Here is an 8685-nt window from a genome sequence, read left to right as displayed (position 1 = left end):
TAGTATATTCCTACTGCTATACTCTTATTACTCAAGCATGGAATTTCTGAAGATGGAGATTCTATGGTACAAATGGACTCATTTAAGATTTTTACTATATTTGACTTTCTTTCACATATAGTGCCACTCCCCCATCAGTGCAACCTACTCTGTCATTCCTGTATATTTTGTACCCGGTATTACCGTGTCCCATTGTTCTACTATCATCGTTTCTGTGATGCCTATTATATCAGTATCCTCATTTAATACCAAGAACTCAAGTTCACCCATCTTAGTATTTAGACTTCTAGGTTTGTATACAAGCACTTATAAAATTTGTCTATTTACTTGTCTGCCTTCATGTGATGTAATTGAATGGGGACTCTCTTTTGTCTGACGGTTTCTCTTCAGTTCCTACCTGAACTTTATCAATTTCTGTCCTCTCCTCTTTATTAAAACATAGAGACATCTTTTAGGAGAGGATTTATTAAAGGGGATAATCTGTCTGAACCTTTTGCTCCTCCACATCTGTTGCCTTTCCCCTGCTGGCTTTTATCCTCTATGACCTTTTTAATTTTACATGCCAGCAGTCTGGTTTTGTTTTGGTTTAGGTGGAGCCCATCCATGTTATATAGGCTCCTCCCTTCCCAAAAGGTCACCAGTTCCTAATAAACCTAAATCCCTCCTCTGAACACCATCGTCTCATCCAGTCATTAAGACCCTGCAGTTCTGCCTGTCTAGCTGGCCCTGACATGGAACTCGGGAGTATTTCAGAGAATGCTACTATGCAGGTTCTGGACTTTAATCTCTTACTTAGCAACCTAAATTTGACCTCCTATGAGCTCTGTCTGACTTTCCCTGTGTCATTGGTACCTGTATGTACCATGACCACCAGCTCCATGACTCCCTATATCTTCAGAACAGAAATGTATAGATAGATTTTTAAATATTTCAGTTTATTGCTTTGTCAAGAAATGTGGGTTTTTAATATAAAGTTACTTTAAATTGTGCTTGCAATAATTGACTAATAGCAGAGCTGGGGGGGGGGGGGCATTTATGATACTAGAGCACAAGTATTCGGAACAAACAGGATTTCCCTAGTTTAATATTAGCTCCCAAAGTGAGTATATGTTGATTGCCGTTTTTAAGTTGGATAAGAAGTGAGTAGTATACTTTAGTACTTCTACAGTGCTTTTTTTACCTATACATCTCGAAGCTCTTTACAATAGGGAGTAAAAATCACTATCCCCATTTGACAGATGGAAGAATTTGAGTACAGTGAGGGTAAGTGACTTGCTAGAAATTGGGAATGAAAGGTTGGCAGAGCTGGGAATAAAACCCAGATATCCTTATCCAGGCTTCCTTTTTTTCAGGCCAGAAGGGACCATTAGGATCATGAAGTCTGACCACCTTGATTATATCCATTTCACTCAGTCCACACAATCCCTACACATATTCAGCATCAGCATCTTTACAGAGCCTGGTAAAACAGCTCCTTCTCAATCCACCCAAGTAGCTTGCATTGGGAATGGGGGGTGGACTGGGAGAAGGGAAATCTTACTAGTGCTGTGACCTATTTTCTGGTAGCTGCAATGTGAAATTTTGGGCCGCTTCTCGTGTTAAGCTGTGGTTTCTGTGCTCCAAGCTTTCATTGTCTTTTCTGAATAGGGAGTGTGATGATGTGCTCAATTGTGTGATCTCATACTAGGCATGGAAGTGACACCAATTAAGTCATTTCAGTCAAGTATTCAGATATTTACTTTCCACCTGGTTAGTGATCTTTCCATATTTTAAAAAAGACAACAATGAACTTAGCCTCTTTGTACCCTATCTGATGCATATATTTCATAGAAGTAATTTTTTTAATTGCCCTGTTTTACCTGATGAAAGATCATCAAGATATCTAGAGAAGCAGTCCAGCTCTCACGTGCTAACTCAGTGGGGAACCGAAGGAGGAGCGAGGAATAAAGCAACAGGATGAGTAATAATGGGGAATAACAATGGGGTCAGTTAAACTGCCCAGTCAAGGAGAAGTCAAACACATTTCTTGAAAGCAACATTTCTCCCTTTTAATAATGCCTTCAAAATGGAGCATTTGGACAAGTCCCAAACCAAATGTCTCCAGGTGCCAGCGGCAGCTCTTTCTGTGGTAAGTCCTCTAGCTTCCTCGCTGCCTAGAGAGCTCTGCAGTCTTTCCCCTGTCGGCCCAGGGTCTCTCCCAGACCTCCCTGCTTGGAGAGCTTTTGCTTTGGAGTTTTTTTCCAACTGCGCTCTCCTCAGCCTTTTATTACACCCAGGTGCTCCTTACATAACTGCCTTCCAGCTTCTTAGGCAGTTAACTATCTATCCCCAGGTTGAGCTGGGATTGATTCATTCCCTTCTGTGCAGCTGTCACAGGTAGGCTGGGCATCCAACTCTCTTAAAGAGCCAGCCCTGTGACCATGAACCAACAAGGGGGGGGCCTCATTTTTTCCAGTTAGGTGCTGAAGTGGTCAGATTGATGGACTCTGAATTCTTCACAAAATGTAGCCCATGGGGAGATGGGAGATGAGATCTGCTAGCAGCTGGTCTCAGCAGGGACAGTTGTCAGATTCATGAGTGGTCTCTGAATGATCAAGAAGCACAAGATATTTTTTCCTGTTGGGGTCAGCCTGATGTAGACCGGTTTGTTAAAAGAATCCAAAAAAGGTGTCCTCTCTCCTGTTCAAGAGCAGGGAGAGACAATCAGCCCATTTCAGGTGCTGTCTACGCTGGAGAAGGGGCCTTCTGAATGCCTTTCCCCCCGTTCTTTTACCAAAAAGTGGTAAAATAGATTAGTCAAGACAAGGCAGAAATTAATTTTAAATTTTCCATCTTGGTCGAGACAGCAGTGGTACATGGACATGTTTCAGCTGTCAGACGGCCTTTGCATGTGTCTTTGTCTCCAGATCTTTTATCACAGCAACAGAGCAAGATCTTTCATTCAGGTGCCCAATCTTTTCACCTGATGGCTGGGGCTATTGGACTTTGACTACTCATGAACAGTCATGCTCCTCACTGGTACAGAACATACCACTTAATTCTAGAAAACTATCTACTAGAATGGACTAGATTGGTTACTTGGATGTGGGGAAAATCTGATTCTCCATTTGCAGTTTACATACTCTGTATTGTTGAATATTTAAGGTAATTAAAATCTGATGGGTTGTCTAATTCTTTAAAAGTTCATCTAATAGCTATTTCAGTTTATCATGTTTTGGTTGGTGGTAGATCACTGTACTTGGTTCTGTTAAAAGATAAGGAAGGGGTTATCTAATATGTATCCTTCTTTAAGAGATCCAGTTCCATTTTGAGATCTTAATCTGGTTTTATCCATACTTATGAGGTCACCCTTTGAATCTTCTGGCGGAGTCTTCCTTATTAAATTAATCTATTAAAGCAGTCTTCATTATTGCTATAACATTAGCCAGAAGGGTGCGTGAATTGCACACCCTGATGGCTGACTCGGCATTTAGGATTTTTCATACAGATGATGTGGTTCTTAGACCTGATCCCAGGTTTTTTACAAAAATTAGTGTCTGAGTTTCATATTAATCAGACAATTAATTTACCAGGTTTTTTTCTGACATCTCATAGTAATAAAAGGGAATCTGTGTTACATACTTTACTAGAAGGGTTCTTGTATTTTATTTAATCGAACTCAGAGCTTTATGAGTTTGTATGGGTTGTTTCTTATACTAAGAATAGTGTTTCTACTCGACTATTTCCAGTTTGGATTGGATTAAACGACACACCATTCAGTGTTACAAATTAACAGAAATTCCTGTTTGTTATATGGTCTTATTCTGCTAGAGCTGTAACACCATCTTTTGCTTGTCTTAAGCATGTTCCTATTAGGGAAATTTGCAAGAGTGCTACCTGGAAGTCCTTGCATACATTCACTAAATGTTCTCTAGATCTAGTTTCTAGAGCAGATGCCAAATTTGGCTGAGCATTCCTTGTTTAATTAGGACTCTCTTCCCACCTATGTGGGTTTTCAACTTGTCAAGCTACTCACAAGTGGGAATATGCAGACACACTAGAAGAAGAAGAAATGAAGGTTGGTTTCTTATAACTAGACTTCTTTGTGATGACTGCACATTCTCACACACCCTCCTCTTTCCCCCCCCTCCCCCCCACCCTTCCCAGTGTCCTATTGTGGTCTCTCTGGGTTAGTAGTGGAAGGAACTGAGATTATTGAGGGCTCAGTGCTCCCTTAATAGCCTCACCCTTGGAACTTTCGGAAACACTGAGGGGAGGGAGGAGTATCAAGGGGCGCATGTGCTCTTGATGGACACTGCTTGAAGTAGTGGCACCACTAGGAGGCGCAGTACACAAGTGGGAATATACAGAGTTCTCTCCTGAATTCTAGTTACAAGTAAGTAACCTTTATTTCTGTACCTTGCAACTTACATGGCATGTGAAGGGAGTGAGTTTAAAGACCTACATTTATAAAAATGGGGGCAATTCTGTATTGCCCGCTCTTTCGTACTTCTCATTTGTCCACTGAACACTCTGCTGGTCTGCCATGTCACAATTACTGTAGTACAACTGCCACATAGTTCCCAAAATGACTATAGCACTTTCGCTAACCACTAAATACTGCTAGCAGTGTAACGACAGGGGGCATCTCAATGCAAAAAAAGTGCTCAGAACACAAGTCTCGTTTAATTTAACTGCTTAATCTGTAAAGGAGCATATCTCTACTCAAGCAATTTGCTTAGCAAAACCTCATTAAAGGAAACTGCAGTATACTGTATACTTTTTGGTTACTTCAGCTGCTTGTCAGAAATTGTCACTATTTACAAAGCAAAGTTATTAAACTCATACATAGTCAATCCTAGAAGAATGCATTTACCATGTTGCTGCTTTGCTGACTGGGCCATGGGATTACTTGTGTGAATTGAATCACTGGTACTTCCCTTTCGTAACATGTATGTTTGTTAGAGCTGGTTGACATTTTTTCCTAATTTTGTGGGAATTTCACATTTTTGAAGTTTGAATTTTTAAAAAAAATCATAAAAATCTTCCACTTTTTGACCAACTTGTTGAAATTTTTACATTTTTCAAATGTCGCATTTTGAAATGTAAGGGAGGACATTGTGAAACAAAAACCAACAAACTTTTTTCCTTTGATTGGTACTAAAATATTCCCTCCAGTTTCAATATTTGAATGTGTGAGGGAGACTGTCATATTGGGCAGAGTTTATAACCTTTGAAATGTATAAGTAGAGAGAACTGAGAAGAAAATACACTGTTCTATCTGCTGCCAAAGTACTCTGATGCTGAGCATTATACTCTAAATACTAACATGATGAAAATTTAAGAGGGTGGATGTTTAAACAAGAAAAATAGGTGAACAAAGATCTAAAGGAGTGAGAAGAGCAGGTTATGGGAGGCATACCATGGTCAGTAACTGCTTTGGGTCCTGATCCACAACCCTATTGAAGTCAACAGATGGGGTGGGTATGGGAACAATTTTTATAGTTGGGACGCTGACAGCCATAGAGCCGAACTGTAAGCCCTGTATATAATGAAAACCACTTCAAGCCAGGGGCTGCAGCAGGCCCTCTACTTCCAGCATGTACATCAACAAGAGTCTTCATAGACTGGAATAGGCTCTGGATCAGGCTCATAGTGCACAAAAAAATCTTTTTTACAAGTTGAGAAGGAAAGGCTGAGCCCACTAAAAGGGAATGAGCTCAAACCCCCGCACCCTTCACAGTCCAGTCCCCATTTCCTGCCAATCTGACCAGTGGTGGGATCTCTCTAAAAAGCAGGTAGTATCTGTGTGCAGGTGTTGGTGCTGGCCACTCCCCAGGTTTGTAAAGGAAAAGACAACCTAGAGGAAATTCTGATGTGCAAACACATAAAAGGAATCCTGCTTGGAGGACAGGCCCCGGTCACTCCTTACAGGGTTATTGCAAGACTTTAGATATGTTTATATTGTGGAGATTATATTAGCATAGACACAGCCTATACTGACAGAATGGGTTTTTCTCCCCAAATGAAGTTACCTATGTCAAAGCCTTTTGCTGTTGACACAGTTGCATCTGCACTGGGGGTTATTTCAGCATAGCTGCATCATCGGCTGTGTATTTTTCACACCCCGGCCAATGTAGTTATGCCAATAGAACTTTTCAGTGTGTCGACTGGGCCTTAATTTATCTTTGTGTTTTAAAGAGCCTTGAGCTTTTAGGGGGAAGGTGCTATATAAAATTATGATTCATCAAATCACTTAAGAATGTGCTTAAGCTAGTAAGTATTTTAAGTGCTTTGCTGACGAGGTTTAAATGCACATTATTACTGTTATGAGGTCAGAGCAAGCAGCAGCAGAGACAATTTTATGTTAAATATTGGTAAAAAGTATATATAAAAAGAGCTGGCAGTGGAACAAGCCATCAAGAGGGGCTCTGCATCCTGCTCAGATATTTGAGGCTGGACTTAAATCCTTCCCAGCAGAGGTGTGTCAGTGCTAATGAAGTTGATCCTGCCACACTGGGGAAATGGAACCAGACTAGATGAGCCAGTGGAGGTCACTTCACAGTCAAATAATTCTCAGGAGTGATTTTGAATTTCAGAAGTGCTGAGTTGTTACTAAGAGGAAGTGGTGGTGGGTCATTAGCCTCCTTCTTTTCCTCATTTCTATCTTGGTAACCAGCAAAAATGATGAATACAGGAAAATTACTTTTCAGTGATGTTTTGGTAGCAATTTTTGTTGTTTCCTTAAGCCTGACACTGCTTCTTTGAGCAAATGAGGCACCATCATTCAACATGAAGGCAGTGGTATGAATTTGGCAAGAGATTCCTATCAACACTGGCTTAGCTGCTTTGACAGTGAGGCAATTGGACTTCTAAAGAACTGCCACTGCATATACATATCACAGTTCTTTTGGGGGAAATTATCATATGTTTTCAGTGAGACTAGACAGTTGTAAGATTAGATGCTATGGCTGAGATTTTTCAAAGCGCCTAAAGGATTTAGACATATTAATTTTAATGGAAGATGTCTAAGATCTCAAATTGCTTTGAATATCTTAACGTGTGAAACTGTCTAGCACATTCACACCATAAACTGACCCAAACTCTCTTCTGACAGTTAGTTTCAAGAAGAATTGCAGTAGTGTTGCATCTTGCTCATCAATTTTCTTCACGATATGACTCTACATAGCCAGTTTATAAATCACTGGAGAAAAACAGATTAATTTCTGTGTGTACTGCAAAATGCCACTGATGGTAGGTGTATGACCCCTTGTACTGTGGCAAAAAGTAAAAAATGTGCACACTTTTACCTACCCGTTAAACAAGGATCTCCCATAAGTCCCCTGTCTGATCTTTCTGTGCCTTATTTTCCCCAATGTCAGGCAGTTTTTCCCTTGCACAGCTGAGAGCACCAGGCTGGTTTCTAGATTCCTAGTTGTCTGCTCTGACTGGGGGCAGTATTAACTAAAGATGAATGTTAATTTCCCTAATGTACCATTAGCTGTGGGGCCTTATATTTTGCCTTTAACTTGGGAAATTTCTTACCTTGTAGTTCTGTGGCCAACTTTCCTGGTTTAAGCATTCCTCACATTTAATGACGCCGAGGCCAAGCTTCTTGGGAGGGGGCAGCTGCACCGTAGGACTGGATTTTTCTGACAGGTGGGGGGGGAAGCGTGTGTAACTTTCAATATCTTGAATAGTGCAAGCAGAGTTCAGAATCCGTATGTGAACAGTGCCATGCAACAATGCTGAAGGCCTTGGCCAAATTCCTCTAGTGGTTACATCAAAGTCGAACAGAATAAGCTCATTAATGAATTCCAGTCAAAAAGCCAAAGGCCAATCACCCCCGCCTGCCCTGGGAAGAACGAGTGAGACTGTTGTTGGGAGAGCTGTAGTTCTGCTCTTTTGGTCTAGACCCTGCTTCTTTGTCATGCATGTTATGGACTTGAAGATTTAATAACCTCTTTAAAAACTAGTTAGCTTCTTTGGCAGTGCTCTTCCCACGGTGGCTCCTACCAGACAGGGCGGCAGTCGCAGGCTTTTTCTAATAAGGGGGTGGAGGGCTTAGAATATCAACACTTTGGCTGACTTTAAAGTTGATAGTTGTACGGCAGCTGTGGGGAATTCCAGGGCTGTCTGGCAGAAGCAGGCCTGCAAGAACCATGTCATTCATAATTTTGACTTTGATGTGGGTCCTGTTACTCTGGCTTAATAATTGCAGGACTCTTCCCCTATCTGAGCTGCTAGGTACTGTGCTCTCTGCACCGGGCCTGAAGCAAAATCCAGGGGAGGCTGAGGCCTTGCAGAAAATTAGGGAAAGCTTTGCCAGCCTTAACTAAGGCTAGGGTTTGAAGGGCAGGGCGGCAGCTGGTTTTAGAAAAGACAGATGTGGACATGGGGGGCTAGTGTCTTCTTCAGAAGCATGCCCCTGCCAAGCGCTCTAGTGCTCCCCTGGCATTTCCAATGGGTTTGGAAGGCCGGGGGTAACCAGGGAAGCTCTGTAAACACCCTGCTACTTTCAATAAGCGGGTAGCGGCAGGCCTCACCAAACACCTCCCGGTTCTCGTTTCTCCTGGCCTAGGGAGGGGCAGGGATCAAGGCTCAAGGCCTCTGCAGGAGCCTGGCACCGAGGCTGCAGTGGCTTGCTTGTGGCTGTTGCACACCGGTCTCTGCTGGGCTCTGGGCTGGCCAGGGGAGGTTCCAATC

The sequence above is a fragment of the Emydura macquarii genome, unplaced genomic scaffold, assembly GCF_026122565.2.
Source record: "Emydura macquarii macquarii isolate MOO-44397 ecotype Brisbane River unplaced genomic scaffold, CSIRO-AGI_Emac_v2 contig_2676, whole genome shotgun sequence".
In the NCBI taxonomy this organism is placed as follows: Eukaryota; Metazoa; Chordata; order Testudines; family Chelidae; genus Emydura; species Emydura macquarii.
The sequence above is the reverse complement of the archived record's forward strand: the minus strand, read 5'-3'. Positions refer to the sequence as shown.